Raw genomic sequence first — 23719 nt, forward strand, 5'->3', positions numbered from 1 at the left:
GCCCAGAGTAATAAGCCAATGGATTTTTGGACATTTTCGGAGGAGGGTGCATGAGGAGGTTTGGTTTCATCGGGCATTCTTTCTGATCAAGATGCAATGGGGTACATCCATGTTTCATTGCTTTTATAAATATAGGAAATGTTGCAGTTAACTTGCCTAGAGCAGGTCTCATATAAACTGCTCCACTGATGCCGATCATGAGATAAGTGATGAAAAAGAGACAGTGTACTATTCTCTAATTCTTCACAATGATGCTGTAGAATCTTTCGTGTTCATAAAGGAGAGAGGTTCTTGAATTCACACATTTTTAAATGATGGTGCCTTCTCGGCATATTACACTGGAGCATCAGCCAATATTTTCAAGTTCTCTGAAGCAGCCAAGGCAAGCATTCCTAACTAATGTTAGTACATTATGTAGTTATCTGCTTAAAAAGGGGGTTTTGTTAGACTTCGCATTGGCCTCTCCAGAGAGCATTAAAATTGAGATAAGACTGGGCAGAAGAATGGGGATAATTGGTAGGTAGTTACACAGATTCAATGGCTTGCATCACCTTCTTCCATGCAGTATAATCCTTTGATATTCTCCACATTTAAGTGTAAGTAAACAACAGCTTTGTTCTATTGAGTGCACAGTACAGTCGACAGCAGGCTCACAGCGCCAGAAACCTGGGTTCAATCATGACCTCTGCTATTTTTTGTACATTCTCTTTGTGGCCACATGGATTCCCTTGAGGTCCTCTAGTTTTCATCCACATCCTAAAGATTTGTGAAACTGGGGAGGTGGGAGAGTTGATGATCATATGGGGAGAGTATAAAACAAACTAGGATTCTATGAGAATAATGATTATCCAGTGCAGTAAAAGGTGCATCCATTGATTGAAATTGCCAATGTGTCTATTTCTTAATAAATAGTGATGGTTTCATTCTGCATAATTGCATGAGGATGTTTGAATCAGTGAAAGGTTTTGAGAAAAATGAAATCATTCCTTTTCTTTCTTCTTTCTTTGGCTTGGGTTCGCGGACGAAGATTTATGGAGGGGGGTAAATGTCCACGTCAGCTGCAGGCTCGTTTGTGGCTGACAAGTCCGATGCGGGACAGGCAAACACGGATGCAGCGGTTGCAGGGGAAAATTGGTTGGTTGGGGTTGGGTGTTGGGTTTTTCCTCCTTTGTCTTTTGGTGGTTTAAATCACATGTATTTACAGCCCACCTCACTGACAAAAGGCAAAGGAGGCAAAACCCAACACCCAACCCCAACCAACCAATTTTTCCCTGCAACCGCTGCAACCGTGTCTGCCTGTCCCGCATCGGACTTGTCAGCCACAAACGAGCCTGCAGCTGACGTGGACATTTACCCCCTCCATAAATCTTCGTCCGCGAAGCCAAGCAAAAGAATTTACAGGTTTTGAGTTGGATTTTCTCATTTCCAATGCAAGTTCTTCTTTCTGAAACTTTTATCCAATACAGGAATGTACATATGCAATAACTGCTGGGAGATGATAGCCTCATTGGTTTCTCAGTGAAATTAACCAACCACCTGTTAAAATAAATCGAATGTTTTTGCTGATTAGCTCAAGCAGATGGTAAGAGCACTCTATACTTTGTTCATGCAGAGAAAATAATAGGGGAAAGGGTGAAATACAAAAGCCTGTATGCCCTCCAACATTTTAATTGTTTAGCAAATGAAGCATGGATATAGTTGACAGTGTTGAGAGAGGGTTTTGTTTCAATACATAAAAACCAGTCATCAGGAGAAAGGAAATTGAATCTATTGACAATGCAACAAAGTAACACAACTGGGCTGCGAAAGATTCAAAAGCTTGTTAGATTCAAAAGCAGTTGGAAGGAAATTGCCTCCAAAGACTCCTTACTTAGGAAGGCAAATTAAACCTTAGTCACAGAAATTCAGTCAAATGGTAACCAGTCACTGATAAAAAGTAAGTACATTTATTTAATGTGCTTCTTTCAAATGAAGAATTCTTTGGTATGTCTTAATGATGTTCAACTCATATATGCTGGTTGTGCCTGTTTGTTTCCATCTCCAGCCCCATAAAATTGGCCAATAATGAAATAGAACTGGGGAACTTGTTCATTTCATTCCAGTTTCATGCAATTACCATCAATCAGCACCTGATCAGCACTGGCAACTGAGCTGAAGATTCAAGAATCAAGATTAAAGGTTCCTTTATTGTCATATAATCATATATTACACAAATTGCCTTCTGCCTGCCATAAGGTAGACAAAGTCGCCTGGCTCTACTTACAGTAAAAGAGAAAGAGAAACAAAAGAGAAACCCTTCAGGGTCACTGAGTGTCTGTGGATTCACCTCCTGTACTCCTGCTGCACGGAATCCTGTTCGATCCATCGGCAGCCCTAGCTCCAGATCCAAAGCTCTGACACAATCAGGAAGCCTTCAGCACCCAAGGCCCTTCGGGAGTCCTTTTTGTCCTCAGCACCCTCTCAAATCTGGGCTGCGAGACCTGGTTCCCATGAGCCAGTCTCTAGTAACCCACAGTCCATGAGTACCCTGACCACAAGTCACCTGCAGCCTGTGTGGGTTTTTCAGCTGCTGAGCCCTCACTGGTCCTCTGCCATAGTCACCGTCCTGCAGGGTCCTTCAGCTGCTATGCTCCTGGTTGTTCCGCTGCCCTCATCACCATCCTGTAGGTCTTTCACCCCCTAAATGTGGGGAGGGGATGTTCCAGTTTCTGCTCCCTGGAGATGCAATGCCTCGTGGTAGCTACTGAATACAGGTGCTGCCATTTTAGGTGCAGACCTTCATGGTTGGCAGGATTTTACTTACAAAACACTGTCATTTCCATTAACAGGCTGTTTAAAGCCTGATTATCGCTTCCAGCATTCAGACCAGCAGTTGAACCCATTGGAGTAGCACTGTGTCTCTGCTCTCCCAGGTCCACACCAGCAGTAGCAGTAATTACAGCAGTTCTAGCTGCACTGCCATGGAAAAAGCCATTATTTTCCTTGTACATGCCACATCTGAAGGTTAAGATAAGAATGCTTTCAATGAGAATTGGAATTATGGAAAACTGGCAGAGAAGAGGAGATGATCTACATTAGACTTGATTAAGAACCATCTTGATTTTATAATTCTCATCATTGATTTTCAAGGGCTTCTCCCTCTCCATCGAGTTATCCACCTAAACAACCACCTCAGGTCTTTGCAAATTCTCTAATTCTGGCATTTGGAGATCTCCAAATATAACTACTTCATTTGCCAAGTCACTGAGCTCTGGAACTTCCTTCCAGAACCTATCCCTCCCTGCCTTATTTTAGGAGAATACTTCAATCTCACCTTCCCAGATATCTCTTCACATGGCTACTGACACTCAAGCAAAATAGTTCAGGTGTTTCACTACATCAGATAGAATCTGCTCTAGTAAAAGTAATGATACCTATTAAGAGGGAACTAGAGAAACAAATGACATGGCTATTCATCAGAATGAGGTTAATAATAGATTAATGCCCTCAGCTCCTATTTTGATATAATAGTCTATGCTCAAACTTTTATGTTTCAGTAACATTTGGATAAAGCTTTATGCACAGCTTAAACAAAATACACCGGTGTTAAGAATGCAGTCACTGTTGATTAATATTGATTTTGGAGTTCTTCGTGCTGACCAAGCTTCCCTATTGGCCTATTGAGAAGAAATGGATGGTATGTTTTTTTCTACCTTCCTAAGATATTTGAGCAAACTGATTGTACTCCCGTGTGTTGAAGTACAAAGATGCTTTCGCTATCAGGCCAACATTAAATTCACCGTGATTCATATAAATGCCTTCATAAACTTAGTAATATTGCCGCAAACTTCTCTTCATGGAGACATTATAAAAACTCAGCACTGAATTACAGAAGGAAATATTGGAAGATGGTGACCATATGCTGTCTCTAAGAGCTATGCTTCATTTTAAGGCAGGAAAGGATGAGGAAGAAACAGCAAGGTTGAATGAGAAGATTCCATCTGAACATCCTTACCAGCTGAAGGCCTGTCCACCTGTGCAGTAGAGGTCAGGATTGGAGTACAAATATTTTGATTAGTCATTGAGATGAAGAGAGAGGATGATTTGAAAGCCCCCATGGGTATTTCAACATTAACAGTCATACAATCAAAATTTACAAAATTTCAAATGTTGTGGGGCCATTTATGAGTCATTTTCTTAGCCTTTAATATAATGTTTCACCTTTTCTTCCCACTCTGCTTTCTTTTTAAATATTAAGTATGCTTATTATCATATGACGTTGATAAAGTAGGCATTGGGTTTGGATTTCTCCTTAATTGGAATAAAATTATTAATATATTTATGAATTGTGAATATGTGTTATGATTTTTGTATCTTCTTTTTTAATGATTTAATCCATTATTTACCCTTAACACTCCACAATTTCTTTTTGTACTTTTGGGGTTTTTTTTTTTGCTTTATAATCAAAATTAATAATATTATAAAAAGAATAAAATTTATAGCATTGAATGTAATCATTCTATCACTCAAAATATAAGAGACAGGCATTCTTAATGTATTTTGCCACAAGTTTTCCACATCAAGGAGTGGACATGGGAAAATGGACGCAAGATTTCTTAATTTGAAAATTAAGCAGATCAATGAATTGTACTTGAATTGCATCCATTCACTATTTCATCATCCTTTAGTTCAAAGAAATGTCATCCCTGTGTAATCCTCACTGAAGTTGTTGAGTTCACTTCATATGACAGGCCCACTTGTACATCCTGGCTGAAGACAATCTATTCAATTATCATTTTGGTTGGAGGTGAAGGATCTCCAGTGATGAGAACATTACAGCACAGAATTATCACACATATTTATTTAAGTGAAACGTGGCGGAATGGCTTGTGGCATGACATTGAATTTAATCTTTCCACTTGCACACGATATGATCACTATTCATTGCAAATTTTGCACACGATATGATCACTATTCATTGCAAATATTTTCACCATTTTCAATATCTTCCACAGAAGATCCTTGGTAGCGTAAATACTGGATTTGTTTCAAACAATGAACCATGAGTTATAGAAGAAAACCACATCACAAATGAAGTGAGGACCACTTGATGGATGTGGATTGACAAATTCCTTTGGGGTTGACGATGTGGGTTGACGACGTGGGTTGAGCTGACAAATACCCTTGGGGTTGATGATGTGGGTTGACCATGTGGGTTGAACTGACAAATTCCCTTGGGGTTGACAATGTGGGTTGACAATGTGGGTTGACTATGTGGATTGACGATGTGGGTTGAGCTGACAAATTCCCTTGGGGTTGACGATGTGTGTTGATGACGTGGGTTGACGACGTGGGATGACGATGTGGGTTGACAATGTGGGTTGATGATGTAGGTTGAGCTGACAAATTCCCTTGGGGTTGACGATGTGGGTTGATGATGTGGGTTGAGCTGACAAATTCCCTTGGGGTTGACAATGCGTGTTGATGATGTAGGTTGAGCTGACAAATTCCCTTGGGGTTGACGATGTGGGTTGATAATGTGGGTTGAGCTGACAAATTCCCTTGGGGTTGACGATGTGGGTTGATGATGTGGGTTGAGCTGACAAATTCCCTTGGGGTTGACGATGTGTGTTGATGACGTGGGTTGACGACGTGGGTTGACGATGTGGGTTGACAATGTGGGTTGACAATGTGGGTTGATGATGTAGGTTGAGCTGACAAATTCCCTTGGGGTTGACGATGTGGGTTGATGATGTGGGTTGAGCTGACAAATTCCCTTGGGGTTGACAATGCGTGTTGATGATGTAGGTTGAGCTGACAAATTCCCTTGGTGTTGACGATGTGGGTTGATAATGTGGGTTGAGCTGACAAATTCCCTTGGGGTTGACGATGTGGGTTGATGATGTGGGTTGAGCTGACAAATTCCCTTGGGGTTGACGATGTGGGTTGATGATGTGGGTTGAGCTGACAAATTCCCTTGGGGTTGACGATGTGGGTTGATGATGTGGGTTGAGCTGACAAATTCCCTTGGGGTTGATGATGTGGGTTGACGACGTGGTTTGACGATGTGGGTTGATGATGTGAGTTGACAAATTTCCTTGGGGTTGACGATGTGGGTTGACGATGTGGGTTGACGATGTGAGTTGACAAATTCCCTTGGGGTTTCTTAGTACATTCAGCAGCAAAAGTGGTTTTGGATTCACTCAATTCATGTTATGATCTGCAGACTTGACCAACAGACTGAATTTTCAGAAAGGCAGCCGCTCCAACAAGTGGTACGAAAAAAAAATTCCTTACGTCCATTTACAAGATCACAAATGTGAGGGGCGGCAGGGCTGGTGTAACGGGTAGCGCAATGCCATTATAATGCCAGTGATCAGCTCAAGGGTTCCAATCCCATGCTCTCTGTAACGTGTTTGCACATTCTTATGATGCCTATGTGGGTTTTCCCCAGAGCTCCAGATTCCTCCCACCATTCAAAATGTACTGGGGGGGGGGGGTTGGGTTGTAGATTAATTGGGTGTAAATTGCGCAGCACGGGCTTGTGGGCAGAAATGGCGTGTTACCCTGTTTATGTCTAAATTTAAAATTTTAATGTGCCATGATTCTTCCTGTTGTGTTGTAGAATAACTGCTCACACTAAACCATCTGAGACTCTCATAGGATGAAACAATATTTATTTATTTAATTGCATTCATGAATAGTGCATATGCATTGTTTGTCTGTATGTGTGTTATATCTGGTTGTGTGTCTGCATGTTTTGCACCGAGGACCAGAAAACACTGCTTTGTCAGGTTGCACTTGTACAATCAGATGATAATAAACATGACTATTCATTAGAGGGAAATAGTTAACATTTGCTTTCATTGTCATTTCATGCATTTCCTGTCACTATCCAAGAACATTCTGTACCATTAATAATTTCCGATTTAATCAGATCCCAAAGAGATAACATTTTTCAGTTAGATATAATATTGAAAAGTCAAGGCAGCTTTCATCATAGGGCTCAACAAACTGCCTCAATAAACAAGTGCAAATAAGGACCATCAGTTTTATGGCTGTTAGTTGTCAGCCCAAGGTCACCTTCACTTACCTCAGGAACTGTGTTGGAAATGGTTGAAGGAGAGGAATTGTGGAATTGGGGGCAAGGTGGAAGTACCATATATGTCAGCATACAAGACAGAATTTGAACCCTAAAAATGTCACCCCAAAACCAGGGATCGTCTTGTATACCAAGTATAAAATCCAAATCTGTGGTTTAGACTGTCCCACATGGCAATAGAGAACAGCATAAAACACTTGCATAAATCTTATGGTCCTACCACTAAATATTTTTTCTACTGAAACTTACATTTGAGAAGCTGGTTTAATAATAATGTTTATATGAAAACAATAAAAATATATTATAAACCTGTCGAACATACCTTAAAATAGCAGCACAGAAAACCAAGCTAATTGTGGTCATTTGCAACAGCTGACAAATTGTAAACAATCAGCTAGGGTCCCAGGGCATATTCTGTTCAGGCCCAATCACAATAAATCTCACAGTGACGTGTTCCCAGTACTTTTAAACTTTTAAAGACAGGATTTCTTGGAAAGGCTCAAGTTTTCACACCTTCATAAACACCAGTACTCTCTCCGGGTGAACAGTAATCTCCAGCTACCATAAAACCCCATCATTACTCCAACTGATAAACGAAGGAAATATGAAGCAAGTTGGAAGCCAAGGCCCACAATAATTGTGCTACAGCATGAGAATATCATGTAAATGAGAAGATGGTATGAGTATGAAGATTGAAGGAAGACTTACTGAGGAGTGTATGTCAACAGTTTTAACATATTACAGTATATAATATACATAAGTAAATCAGTAAATCAATTTAAGTTATTGGTAAAAATTATACTCAATACCATGTTTGTTCCTGTAAAAGTCATAACGGAAGAATTCAGCCACTGAAGTTGGAATTCGAGGGCCAAACCCATCGGGACCATTGCCTGAAGAGGGCGCACAAAATCAGTGAACCGGTGCGGACTCGAAAGGCCAACATGGCCTGTTTCCACTCCGTAAATGGTTATATGGTTATATGGTTAAAAGAACCAACACCTAGGGTAGGGTGGCCATTTCCAAAAGGAACATGTCATATATTCAGTGTTTGAAAACAATTTTTTAAAAATAAAATTTAAACCATATTGCAAAAACACCAAATGCAAACAGTGTGCGTGTGTGTGCGTGTGTGTGTGTGTGTGTGTGTGTGTGTGTGTGTGTGTGTGTGTGTGTGTGTGTGTGTGTGTGTGTGTGTGTGTGTGTGTGTGTGAGTGCACGCATGCACATATTATTTTTGCCATTACTTGAAATGTATTGGCTAAATTTCAAATAACCAAGACTGTTGTTTAGTAGTGTACTTTTAACAGTAGCACTCCTCTGGTAAGTGAGATGGTTAGTAAAGGACTATTGTGGCAATAAGTTCTCAATAGTAAATGCCAGATTTGGGACAGTCTTATAGCGAGTATAGCTCAAATTCGACATTTTAAACATGCACATGGCAGGTCAGATGGAGGCAAGATAACATTTCACTGTGATATTTGCATCCAGTTGAACAGACTCTCAACATTTATTCTTGATAATGGTTTTGAATCGAAATGTCAAAAATTCTCTTTTATCCCAAAGACGCTGCTCAACCCACTGAGATCCTCCAGCAGATTGTTTTTGTTTCTTCAGTTTGATTTTTGGTAACAACATCGTAAGAGTTGTCATGCCTCACCCGCAAAGCAAAGAGCAGGTTAGTTTGTAGCAGTTAGTGCAATGCTATTACAGAACCAGCAACCCAGGTTTGGTGCTTTCTGTAAAGAGTTTGTATGTTTTCCTTGTGACTGTGCAGGTTTCCTTTGGGTACTCCTATTTCCTCCCACCTTTCAAAAACCATGGAGTTTGTAGGTTAATTGAAGTATTTGGGCAGCACATAAGCCAGAAGGGCTGGTACCTTGCTTTATCTCCAAAAATAAATGACTGAAAAACATAAATCAATGGCCTATAGACCATGTGGAATTCTGCAAATCCTAGAAAAAAATCACAAGCTGTCTCTCCTCTTGTGGAGATTGGCTGGAGGTAATCAAGGATGTTAATTCTCTTTGAAAAGTTGACCTGTTATTCAACAATGGCAGGAAAACGGAGATGCTGAAAACATTTACAGTTGCTAATTTATAAAATGAAGCTAAGAATGTTCATTAAGATGATGACTGGTGAACCATGGAAGATGCTATAGGTTCCTTGTTCGAAGAAACTGTTTATGGTAAATATCAATGAGAAGATTTGTATTGAAACCCTAATGTTTTGCACATTGTCATTCTATGCATTTCTGGCAGAAGAACACTTCTCAAACACCCTGCTCCTGCCAAGAGCCTTGAGAGCTTTCTTCCTTTCAGAAGCTTCTCCTGGCCTATGTCATTCATGATGATTTTTCTCATCACACTAATTTACAGGGAGTTGCCAAGTAAAACACTCTATGAACAATCGGCTTATCCAGGTCTTGAAGTTGGACAACATGTTTAAGTTCAATTTCAAATTTCTTACCATCCAACTGTACAAATTCAGCCTGATGAAACAGTATTCTCCAGTCCTCAGTGCAAAATGTGCACAAAACCAAACATAACACACATACAATGCATATGCAGGACAAATTATACATAGATATGATAAATAAAAACATATTGTTGAATACATTTTCAAATCTCAGATGGCTCACATGAGCAGTTCCTTACTCACCTGCCCCACAATTTCATAGAGAATTTTTGAGATGAAAACAAGTCAACAACTCATCGATGCTTCAATTAAGTACAGCATGTGAGAGATCTTCCATCTTGTACAACTTGTTCAGCTCTGCAAGGTGAAGAAAGGGTAAAAGTTCTGACGCATCATTAAAACATAGAACATAGAACACTACAATACACTACAGGCCCTTCAGCCCTTAAAGATGTGCCAACCCATATAGTCCTTAAAAAAAAGTACTAAACCCTCCCTACACCATAGCCCTTTATTTTTCTTTTATCCATGTGCTTGTCTAAGAACTCATAAATGTCCCTAATGTTTCAGCCTCTACAACCAACTCTGGCAAGGCATTCTAGGCATCCACAACTCTCTGTGTAAAAAAAACAAAATTACTCCTGAAGTCTCCCTTAAAATCCCCTCCCTTCACTTTGTACTTAAGTCCTCAGGTGTTCTAGGAAACAGGTGCTGGCTGTCCACCCTATCTATGCCTCTCATATCTATCAAGTCTCCTCTCATCCTTGTGCACTCTAAAGTAAAAAGTCCCAGCTCTGCTAACCTCATAGGTTTTAACTCATAAGACTTATTTTCCAATCTAGGCAACATCCTGGTAAATCTGCTCTGCCCCCTCTCCATAACTTCTACATCCTTCCTATAATGATGTGACCAGAACTGAACACAATACTCCAAGTGCAGTCTCACCAGAGATCTGCAGATTTGCCACATGACCCCTCGAACTCAGTCCCCCCCACATAAATGAAGCCCAACTTCCCATTGGTCTTCTTAACTATCCTATCAACCTCTTTGCCACCTTGATGGATGTATGGATTTGGACCCCAAAGTCCCTTGTTTCATCCACATTTTTAAGTAACCAACCAAAAATTTAAATACATTTAACAAGGAACTCATCCTTCTGGTTTGACCTTCCAAAATGCATCACCTCACACTTATCTGGACTGAACTCCATCTGTCACGTTTCTGCCCAACTCTGCATCCTGTCTGCATCCTTTTGTAATCTATGACAATCTTCAGTACTCTCCACAACTCCTCCAACCTCCATATCATCTGCAAACTTACTGACCCATCTTCTGTCTCTTCATCTAGGTCATAGCTACTGCCCAGCTATCTTTTCCCTCATTCCAAATAACAATCTGGGGTATATCACTTCTGGCTTCAGGGACATCAATCCTAATGTTTTTAAGAAGAATACTGAGGGAAAGTATTCATTTAGGATATCCATAACCTCCTCCACCTCCATGCACGTTGCCTCTTTGATCATTTAACAGCTCCACCATTCTTGTCATCATTCTATTCTTCACATATGCAGAGAATAGCTTGGGGTTATATTTAATTCTACGTGTCAAGACCTTTTCATGCCCCCTCCAAACTCTCCTAAGTCCTTTCTTAAGCTCCTTCCTGGCTGCCATGTACTTCTCATGGGACCTCCTGTTTCCTCTTTCCACCTCACTGACAAAAGGCAAAGGAGGAAAAACCCAACACCCAACCCCAACCAACCAATTTTCCCCTGCAACCGCAGCAACCGTGTCTGCCTGTCCTGCATCGGACTTGTCAGCCACAAACGAGCCTGCAGCTGACGTGGACTTTTACCCCCTTCATAAATCTTCGTCCACGAAGTCAAGCCAAAGATATCTAATATATGCTTCCTTCTTCCTTTTGACTGGCTGCTTTTTCTGCTTTGTTAACCACGGTTCCCCTTCCCTTCTATCTTTTCCCTGGCCCAGTGGGCCATTAAAGGAGCTGATGGTAGTTTTATTTACAAACCCCATTCCACAGGTTCTGTGGCCAAGATAGTATCGCTTATGATTGGCAGCAGCCACAAAGGGTTGCAGACTCTAGGGAAGCAGAGGACTAGTACAGGGCAGCGGTAAAAGGAGAGACCACCCCTCGCCTGAGAAGGAAAAGCAGAGGAGACGACACATGGGATGGTGACTATGGCGGGGGGAACCACTGATGGGCAGAACCCACGGAAGTGGTGAACTGCTGGTGATTGCAGACTCACACCAGGCTGCTGGCTGCTGGAGACTGGCTCAAAAATGGCTGAAGGGGTACCAGATATCAGAATTTGGTTGCGAGGGGGTGCCAAGGGCACTGAGGGGTTCTTAATCATGTCCGAGGTTCTGATCTGGAACTCGGGTTGCTGGTGGTTTGGACTGGACTCTGCTTGGCTGCAGAGGCTGGGGAGTGCTGGAGACGAATCCATGGACACAAGGTAACTCTGGGAGGATTCTCTTTTGCTTCTCTTTCTCTGACTGTAAAAGCACTTCAGGCAATTTCTGCCAATGGCAAATCTGTCTCCATTCCAGCAGGCATAAGTAATTTTGTGTAATATGTCATTGTTTTCATTACAAGACAATAACTTGAACCTTGAACCTTCTACAGCCATGATGCTATCCTTGATTAGTAATGCTACTCCCCCTTCTCTTACCTCCCATCTTATTCCTTTTAAAACATGTAAACCCCAGTACCTGCATCAGCCAATCCTGCCCATACTCCAGTTAAGTCTCTGTAACAGCCACATCATAGTTCCACATTCTGATCCATGCACTGTTCAACCCCTTAATTTCAAATATTCCTAAAGCTGAAATCGACACATTTCCAACTATCTAACTGATAATATTTTGTTTTGTCGCCTGCCTGTCCTTTCTCACAAACTCAGAACACATAGCATCATGGTTTTGACCTTCTGCCCTATTTTCTACACTCACATTCTTGTTCCTATCCCCCTCCCCTGCCAAACTAGTTTAAACCCTTCCCCACAGCTCTATCAAACCTGGCTGCAAGGATATTGGTTCCTTTCCAGTTCAGGTGCAGCCTGTCCATTTTGTACAGATCAGACCTTCCCCAGAAGAGATCCTTATGATCCACAAATGTGATCCCATGCCCCTGCACCAACTCTTCACCCACGCATTCATCTGCCACAACTTCCTATTCCTACCCTCTCTGGCACATAGCACAGGTAGCAATCCTGAGATTACCACCTTTTAGATCCTGCATTTTCGGTGTGATTGTCTCCTAACCAACATGTCCCTAATCACAATAGCTCTCTTCTTCTCTCCCTTCGCTTCTGAGTCGAGGACCACTACAACTTGTGCTTGGTAGATCCTTCCCTCCCAACAATATCCAAAATGGTATATTTATTGTTGAGTGGAACGGTCACAAGGATGCTCTGGACTGTTTGCCTATTCCCCTTCCCTCTCCTAACAGTGGATCCATTTCAACTCATCAGAATGTACACAAAAATATGAATATTTGTTGCAATACAGATGTCCATTACAAAGAAAAGCAAATACCAAGGACTGTTAAAAAAATTGAAAAATTATAGTTTTCAAGAATGAGATAAACCTTTATTATTGGTTTGAAAAGACATTATTTAGACATACATACGTGCCGGCCAATTTACACTCAATTAGCCTAAACCTCCGGTACATTTTGAACAGTGGGAGGAAACGGATGCCCCCAGGGAAAACCCATGCAGCCACAAGGAGAACATACAAACTCCTTACAGACAGCATAGGATTCAAATTCTGGTCCCAATTGCCGGCGCTGTAAAGGCGTTGTGCAACCACTACACCAACCATGCAGCCCAACTATGAAGATAATAAAATTAAAGGAGAAATCCATGTATCCTGAACATCAAAACAGCAACTGAATAATATTCCCTGAGAGAGAATTCTAACAAGGCAAAAAATATGCATTCCTGGAAGATTTACTAAAATCAAGACCTTTCCAACACAATTTAACAGTTTAACACATTAATAAAACATGGCACTAGCTTCAAAGAGAAAAATTGTGTTCTGACCTTATAGCAAAACAGCAAGTTTGCTCAATCAAAATAAATAGATTCTTTTTGAAGCGCCTTCAAAAGAAATTGGCCTTCACATCAATTGTTTTCTACTTTCTCCCCTTTTTGTAAAATTTACAACATGGTTGAGGCCATGTTTTGGCCACTGAACTCGTGTCACCAAATTACACCCAATTAATCCACATTCCCATACATTTTGGAGGGTGAGAGGAAACTGGAGCACCCAAGGGAACCCAACACAAGCACGGAGATAATGTACAAACACCTTACAGTCTGTGCCAGATTTGAACCTGGGTCATTGGCACTGTATTAGGGTCACACTAACTGCGACACTAGCTTTGCCACTTTAGAGTTTGGAAGTAACAAACATTCAGATATGAAAGGTACTAATGTTTTGGTATGTTAGTTGCAAGACTCCATTTTAAAGCTGAAGCAAGTGCAATGGAAATTTCATATCATACACTGATTTCAAAACATGTTAAGATTGTTGTAATTGTGAATGAGCCACACAGAGTTTTAAGCTGGCAAATGCAAAATATCTTGGTTCATCTTGGCAAGCAATAATTCTGGAAGAGACCTGGTGGAAAAATGTCCCTTTGGAAAAGTACAGTAGAGTATCTCCAAACTGAAGCTACTTCAAACTTGAACACTTTCAAGAACATAGCTGCAGGAAAATAAATAAAATTTCATTTACCACAATGAAATTATCTATACTTCAATATGTTGAGTCCTGCATATGGTTCTATATTTTAACCATTTTTAATGTTTCTGAATGGTTGGGCCTGCACTGAACCATTCACATACTCTATCAGCTGAGTCCCTGTTGCTGATCTACATTGGGACGAGCTGGGTGGACAAGCTAGCTTTTTAAGTCTAGAGGAACAGGTTCAGGCAAATAGAGAACAAGCATGAAAAGCTGAGTCTTTACTGACTCAAATCAGAATGAGAGGATTGATGGGATTATTGCCATCTCTGTGTTTTGACATTGATTGTAAAAATGGAGATTAATGAAGAGTAGAGTTTAATACCTGGACTTCAATTAAAAAAAAATGTTCAATCAGGTAAGACAGCATCTGCATAAAGAGAAATGATAAAGATTCCAGATAAAAAAAACATCAGTGATGCTCTAATGAAATGTTATTTGCCCATTTCTCTTTCTGGTTTGCAAGGAATTTGCACCATGTCTGATCTCCATTATCTGCAGAATTTTCCCTTCTCTCACAATACAAAAGGTGACTTGACCAACCCTCAAATAAGGATTCATTTCAGATTGTGTAAACTGCTTTCTAATACAGGAGAACTCTCCTCTCCATGGGAGATGTGCTGGGTATTAAAGAAACTTCTGTTGAAAACAGATTCACAGGGAGAAATATTTCTTCACAAAAATTTCTTTAATGACGGGGAATGTTCAAGCAGGTGGAAATTATATGTGGAATAAGGATGCAGCTGTGAATGAATTCATTTTGGCAATTCATAGCTAACCAAAGGTTAGTTTTGGATAAATCAATTATGTCACAGCACAGTGTTTAGAATTCAAAGGCATGGCAAGTTTTAAAAAAAAAATTCAGTTCTGATGAAAAGCGTCAGTTCAAATATTCTAACCCCTAAAAGAGATTTTTTTGTCTTATTGTGTTCTTTCTAGTTGAATGATTTTTACCCTTCTAAATGTTGTGTTATTGTGGTGCACTGTTAGACAGAATCAGACACACACAAGGTAAAGAATGTATAACAGGCTTTAATCCACAAAGACTTCCACAGAGCCAGGTTGACTGTGGCTGCAGCAACTCAGTGTGAGGCCTCGGGAGGCCAGGTATTGTCCTGTCCCCTTACACTTCTGCAGGTACAGAGGTTGCCCCCTGCAGAAGGCTGGTGGTGTACCACCACAGTTACTTAAAGTGAGAACTGTTCTTGGGGGGTGAAAGGTCGAAGACTTTCCACTTCAAGGACTGTGTCAGCATCAATCACACCTATCAAAACCCTTTACTGATAATTTGTTTAGTGAAGTTCTTTCAAACTCTCACTCCACATAGTTCTCTTCAGCTTCAAATGCAAATATAGTATGAAGTACGCCTCCCAGACAAGTCTGACGAACATTCCACAATATGCTATTGCAAACTTCATCTCTGGATATACATCCTGAATAATTCCACTGCACCAGTCCATAAGTTTAGCAACAAACCAACAAGCTCTAGTTACATCACATCTGTTTTGTCTTGCTCATTCTCACACCAACCTGTCTGTCCTTAATCTTTTCGAGTGCCTTGATCTGCAAGCTGGAAGATCATCACTTAATATTCCATATTCCATCTACAAACAGCAAAATGTCCAATTTCAAGTTACCTGCTCCTCATTGGTCCCTTTCTTCATCCTTCTCAAATTACCTGCTCCTCTCATGCATATTATTGCGTTACCCTCACCCCCACCCACTACCCGGCTCCCTATTATCATTTCCTCACCCATGCCTTCTCCACCTGGCCACTCTCCGCATGTGGTGTTCTCATCTGGCCATTGTCCCTCGCTAATGTGATTCCACCGTTCTCCTTCCTTCACCAGATAGCACCACTTTCACCTTCCCCACCCTTCACCTTTCTGGCACCATTTGCCTTTCTTTCCTCTGTACCTCTTTTCATTCTTTGTCTGCTTGTATCTATCAGTCACCCACTATTGCCATCCAACTCCAACAACCTCTCCTCACCTACCTGACTATCTTTCATCTCTCCTCACTCCAATGGTCACCTGGTGAACACTCTTGCACCCCTCACAATACTCCCTGGCTTCCCTCTATTTATTAGTACCAGAGCAGGATTTTGACCCAAAACCACTTACATCCTTTCTTTTGATCCTTTTCATTGATAGTTCCTTTTCAGTTTCATATTGTTGTTTTTGTCTATCTTTCAGCACTTGAATGGGCTGCACATATTTTCATTGAAGTTACATTAATTTCTCGATACCAATGAAACATCATTGAGGTTATACCTTTCTGTACCACAAACTTCTTTGTAATCCTCCACAAAAAAAACATTAATATGCTCACCAGAAATACAGTAGTCACTTTAAATTGATTATATCACTGATCCATACACTTTATCTGGATTTTAAAGAAATGATGGAGAAGGAAAACAAATGAAGATGGGCAACATCTGTTTTTGTTTTCTCTTTGTAAAAAGATAAAATATTTGTAATGAGGCAGCACAGCACGCATTGTGGTTAGCGCAACGCTTTTACAGCGCCAGCGATCGGGACCAGGATTCGAATCCCACACTGTGTCTGCATGGGTTTTCCCCAAGGGTTCCAGTTTCCTCCCACCATTTGAAACATATCCGGGTTGTAGGTTAATTGGGTGTAAATTCGGCAGCTTGGACCCATGGGCCAAAATGTTGTATGGCTAAATTAAAAAATAAAGGACAGTTGAAGCCTACCCAGAGCTGGTGACAGCTGGACTGGGCGGTTGGATCCTACAGGAGTGCTGTGACTCCGCTCCATACAGTCTGTGGGTCTGCAACAACGGCTCCAGCAGGACCACCATATTAGTCAATCTGTCTGTGGATTTGGTGCTTCGCTGTGTGAATATCCCATTCCTGAATCCATTTACCGGCAAATACACAGTCATTGTTCAGTCAGAAAAAAGATGAACATCTTAATCCAACTGAGCAAGAGGGAAGGAAGTTAACATACCTTTAAATAAATCCAACTAAAATACGACACATTCGTCTCTGAAATGGCGAACAGTCTTGATAAACCTGGAGGCCCTTTTTTGAGCTTCATCTCCTTACTCTAGCATCTTCCTCAGGTACAGTGGCTTCTTTCCAGCTTCCTTGTGTATTAATAATGCCCTTTAATTACTTCCAATTGCCATCCTAGCTGTAGTGGTATGGTTATAGATGACAGATTTGAAGGGTGAAATGAGTGACAATCCTGGATGCATGTTAATACTCAAATTATGCAATTCATTAACACAAAATTAAACACAAATAAAAGACAACACTCCCCCCCTTGCAAACTGATTTCTCTAGCATGCAGATTAATTGAACTATATATATATAATATTAAGAGCTAAAACAAACAGTCCCTGCCACTCCTCTCCCAATGTACAGGTACAGCACACCAATTAGCAAGGTTAAATATGTTACAACAGGTGAGACACAATCATCTCTCCTAGGTGTTTGCCATCGAGTCCAGCACTCACCTCACAATCAGTCCTCCAGCATTGCCCACAGCTCACAATTTGGAGTACAGCTTAGGGATGGCTGCCTGAAAGAGAAAAATTGCCCATGTGCTGAGTTTTATACTCCAGCGGCTTGGGAGCCAGACTAGGTTGGCCCTTGTGACTTCAGGTGAGGAGGAGAACCAATTGGAAGGTGGCTTTACCTGTTGGGGATCTGATATTGATTGACATCGGGTAGTGACCTTCGACCTGCTTCCTGTCTGGGTGGACAGATGACCCTCCAGATCACGTATATGGAGAATGAGTTTTAACCTGACCATCTTCCCATCTGACCTATGTTACCACATGCCAATAAAGTTAATAAAGCTGCTCTTAGGAAGTTTCAGTGGGAAGACGGTAAACTCAATTAATGTCTACTCCCCTGCCAGCTAATGTACAGAATAAATACAGCTCCAATGTTTCTTCTGCACTTCAATGCAGATAAATCTTCAATGCATTTCCAGCAATTTCTATTTTTGTTATCCCTGAATATTTCCGTCTTTATATTTTCTGCTTCTTCAATTTAGAGGCTGTTCTCCTGGCAAGCAATGAAATAACTGACAACATAAAAGTTTTTGAGTCCAATACCATTTTGTTTGCTAGACACATGTGACAGTTGATGAAATAGGAGGAGGAGAGGAGGCTTTTTCAGCTCTTTACTATCACTCAAATTCCAGCTTGGTAGAGAACTGAAAAATTTAATTTAACACAGTAATGGATGGATTCGACTGTTAGCCATCACCAGTAACCATGGAAACTCAATTAAGTTAGCATTTGCAAGGCTCACCCTGTCAGTTGTGAAGTATTTAGACTCCCAAGCTGAAAGAAATTAAGAGTTCATTTGTCCTCAGCTACATCAGCAAACAGTGACAAAATATATTCAATCATTATTGTGGAGAGTGAGAGCTCATGGAACCCATTTCAGTGACAGATGGGCTTACAGGGCTCTGCAAACATCAGTCACACTATATTCAAACAGCATGTATTGACTTGATGTGTTTGTCACCTCTTTAACTCCAGATAACTGCTTGAACTGCAAGCACCTCACTATTCGAGTCAATCAGATGTGATGTAAACCATTGCAATCCTTTAAATATTTTGAAAATCAGAAAGAGTGATCAAAGACAGCTTGGGCATTATTCTCAAACCTTGTAGTTGAAACAATAAGCATTGTTGCATTACTCCATCAGTTTTTTGACTGTGTTAAACAATAGTCAAACTCAGGGAACTGTTCATCACGCTGCAACTCAACCCTCAATTTCCTCATCAGTAGAGCTTAATCAGTGTAGATTAGTAACAGTGTATCCGCGGCCCTGATCCGGGCAGGAGCAAGGGGGAGACGGCGGCCCCGGCCTCGGTCGAGTGAGGCAGGCGGAGGCCCCGATCCGGGCAGAGAGTGGGAGGCGGCGGCCCCAGTCTGGGCACAGAGAGAGCAGCAGCGGCCCCGGCCCCGGTTCGGGCGAAGGGTAGGCGGCAGCGGCCCCGATCCGGGCAGGAGCAAGGGGGAGACAGCGGCCCCGGCCTCGGTCGAGTGAGGCAGGCGGAGGCCCCGATCCGGGCAGAGAGTGGGAGGCGGCGGCCCCAGTCCAGGCACAGGGAGAGCAGCGGCGGCCTCGGTCCTGGTCCGGGCAGTATGGACCGACCTAAGAGGGGAGGCAGACCCCTCCAGCCCGGGTAAGAAACCTGCATAGGAGAAGGTCACTCCGATATAAAACCTACGACCCAAGGACCTCGCTGCCACGTCCCAGCTTGCTCGGCCACGGCACACGAACCATGGGTGTAAAGGGTGGGGCCAGTACTGCGCGCACTGCACTCCACCTAAAAGCTCCTTTGCGCAGGCCCGAGGACAGGTCCACGTCCTCCCCCTCCACGTCCTCCCCCTCCACGTCCTCCCCCTCAAAAGATGCTCACAAACTCAAGCTAGCATGCTGGAACATCAGAACCATGCTAGACAAGGCTGACAGCCACCGACCTGAACGTCGGTCTGCCCTCATTGCACAAGAACTCCTCAGACTTGACTGCCACATTGACCACCACCAGTGGGCTGATATCGCCTCAAACTGTGCATCTTGGAGCCTCACAGTTTGGCGGGCAGCAACCTCCTTTGAAGAAGACCGCAGAGCCCACCTCACTGACAAAAGGCAAAGGAGGAAAAACCCAACACCCAACCCCAACCAACCAATTTTCCCCTGCAGCCGCTGCAACCGTGTCTGCCTGTCCCGCATCGGACTTGTCAGCCACAAACGAGCCTGCAGCTGACGTGGACTTTTACCCCCTCCATAAATCTTCGTCCGCGAAGCCAAGCCAAAGAAGAATCCATCCTCCATGCTGACCATCAACACAGGGATAGCTTCTGGTTATGTGCTTGGTCACCTGCTCCATTTCTTTTGCACTCATGACGGCATAGCCATGATTGGCTCCAATGCAATCAATGAATTCCATGACAACACCACCGTTGTTAGCTGAATACTGGGAAATGATGAGTCAGAATACAGGGTGGAGATCGAGAACCTAGTTGTGTGGCACAGAACAACAATGTTGCTCTCAACTTCACCAAGATTAAGGAACGTACAGTGCACTTTAGGAAGGGGAGGCTGAGGGGCCACACACCTGTCATCATTGATGGGAGGATGGTGGAGGGGGTTAGTACTTTCAAGTTTCTGGAGTCCACATTTCGAAGGACTTCCCCTGGAACCAGCACATCAAAGCAACTGTGAAGAAGGCACACTTACACATCAACTTCCAGAGATTTCTGTGATTTCCTTGCTGTTGAATATTCTATTGAACTTCTTCAAGTGCACCATGGGAAGTATATTGATTAGATTCATCAGGGGCTGGTTTGATAGTCGAAGTGCTCAGGAATGAAGAAGTCTGCAGAAAGATGGATGACCAGCCACCCATTAAAAACATCTATGTGAGTCACTGCCTCAAGAAGGCAACTAATATTGTAGAATTCCGCCATCACCCTGAAACACATCCACACCTGCTTCCTGAAGAGTATTTTTCTAATCTGTCAGGCAGGTGTTTGGGAATTTTATTCATGAAGATCAGGATTCTTCTGTCATCAGCAGTGGAGTCTTCCTCAACCTACCAGTCCCTTTGCCATTTCTGAGCTCACCAGGACGTTCATTCTTCTTCATGATGTTCCAAACAGTTGATTTTCATAATCCTAAGGTTTAGGTGATTTATTCTTGTTTTTCAGCCTCATAATAACTTCCTTGACATTCATTGGCATAATGAGGCAAGGTTAGCTGAGCTGGGACATTTTTCTTTGAAGAGTAGAAGGATAAGAGGAGATTTAATACAGGTCTACAAGATTATAAGTGGCCTAGATAGGGTGGACAGCCAGTGCCAGTTTCCCAGGGCAGGAATAGCAAACACCAGATGATATATGCACAAAGTGAAGGGAGGAAGGTTCAGGGGATACATCAGTGTTAAGTTTTTTTAAAAATGCAGAGGGATGGTGGTGGAGGCTGAAATATTAGGGCCATTTAAGAGGCTCTTTGACAGGAACGTGGATGGAAAAAAAATAAAGGGTTGCGAGTTAGGGAAGGTTTAGTACTTTTTTAAGGAATATCTGGGTCAGCACAACATTGAGGGCCAAAGGGCCTGTTCTGTGCTGAAATGTTCTAAGTTCTAAATCTGGTCCTCATGTGGAAAAATGGCAACTACATACTCCAAAGGTCATCAAAAACTTAGAAGCAAGCCTAGCTCTCTTATACCTGCACCAATTAAGCAATTAAACAGACCTGAGTACTCACAAACACAAAATGTCCCAAACATTTTGGTGCCCTGAAATGAGGGGACTATATATAAAAAGTGCTTCAATTTCCACATGGTCAAACCAAAATGTCTAAAATTATCCTTGAATATAATCTGAAATGTGCACTTTAATCACATATGAATTGTTTGATTACAAGGACAAATAAAGGAAAACAAGTGTCTTTGTCCCAAACATTATGGAGTACACAGATATATATATATATAAAAATATCTATAAAATAAATAAATATTGTTTTATATAGTCTCAGAAAATTTTTTTTTGAGCAGTAAATTCAATCAATCTTCTGCTCATGGGAAGAAGATGTTTGTCAGCCTACCAGTTCTAGCTCTGCTACTGCCATATCTCTTTCCCAATGGTAAACCTGAAAGTTGCTGCCTATGGAGTAGCAGGTGTACTCAATGATACTCTCTGCTGCTCTGACATCCAATCCAATGCTCTTCAGAAAATGTAATTGTGAAATTATGTTCCAGTCATCATGAAAAGCAAAATAAACTTTAGTTATAGGCTATTTTTTAAACCCAAACATTTTATGACATTTCATTGAATTAATACTGTGCTCACACATATTGTTCAAAAGAAACATCAGTGACTTTAATCTTCAACTTTCTAAAGCTTTCTCATCATTAAGGAAGAACTGTGAATTGACTGTGCATCTCATAAATTTACATTGCTTAACTTGAAAATTTTGATTCTCCTTAAATCCAAGGAAAATTAACCTTTTGCACATTTTGTTTCGGCTTTTATTTACCCCAAGAACTTGAGCCTTCCAAGCTCATTATCTTGAAAACATACCAGATTTAAAAAAAACTTCTGTAAAATTTTGACCTTGGACGATTCTAAGAGCACTAACTTGAATTTCAATCTGATTTTAGTTTTTCAGTTTAATTTTTGACTTTTAAAAAAAGTTTAGACATACAGCACAGTAACAGGCCATTTCAGCCCATGAGTCCACGCTGCCCAATTTACACCTAATTAACCAACGACCCCTGGTACACTTTGAACGGTGGGAGGAAACCTGAGCCCACGAGGAAAACCCACGTAGACACAGGGAGGGTGTACAAATTCTTTACAGGCATCGTGGAATTTGAACCCAAGTCCTGATCACTAGTGCAGTAACAGCGTTGCACTGACCGCTACACTAACTATGCTGCCCCGTTACAAATCTTTTTTTTTTACAAACCGAAAACAAAAACAGATGTTGCACATCTTCATTTGTCTCCACTGTCCATAGTTTCTTTCAACTGCAGATAAAGAGCATGGATCTGTGATCTAATAATTTAAAGTGACTACTGTATTTCTTGTGAACACATTAATGTTCCATTTCTCGTGGAGGGTTACAAATAAGTTTGTGCTACAGAAAGGTGTAACCTCAATTATGTTTTATTGGAATTGAGAACCTAATGTAACATCAATGGAAATATATGCAAGTGCTGAAAAAAGACTTTTGAGTAATTGTGGTTAAAAGCAAGAAGGTCTACAAATTTAGAGCATCTATTTAAAATTATTGATGAAAAAAAATTCCAGTTTCAAAGAAGGTCCAATGGCAACTTCCAATGCAGAATAATTAAATCTATATTCCGGTCAGGACACTTTACCAAGACTAAAGTAGGAGGAGGTGATGTTGAGTAATATGAAAGGGGAATTACACTAGAGAAGGTCCCACAATATTGACAGAAGATGGGAGAGGTAGAGAGACAGAGGTGTGGAGATGTGAGAAACAATTTTGGTGGGTCAGAGAAGCAACGGGTCTGACCAGAAGATGATTGTCATAAAAGATCTTTGTTTTCCTGCGGGGAGAAAGTTGCAATAAAGATTGCATACACACACATTCTCAGACAAATCCCCCATGCGGTACATTATCATCAAACACAATACCAGCAATTGCTCCACACAGGGATCTATAGAATATAGCAGAAAAACACAGTATATCTTTTCAACTATACTCCAGATGGAGCTACTAACTGCTCTTTAAGGGATTATTGACCAAGACATAGAGAGTTTTTTCTGTACCTGTTCAACTGGTTGTGGCCTTCTCTACATCGATAGCTAGAAGAGCCATCCTATACAAATGGACCTCCAATAGTATTTTAAAGGTTTTCTCATATTATGTCTTGCCTAAGTTTAATTAAAAAATTAGATATCATCTAATATGAATATACATGGCAA

The sequence above is a fragment of the Narcine bancroftii genome, chromosome 8 (genome assembly GCF_036971445.1).
Source record: "Narcine bancroftii isolate sNarBan1 chromosome 8, sNarBan1.hap1, whole genome shotgun sequence".
In the NCBI taxonomy this organism is placed as follows: Eukaryota; Metazoa; Chordata; class Chondrichthyes; order Torpediniformes; family Narcinidae; genus Narcine; species Narcine bancroftii.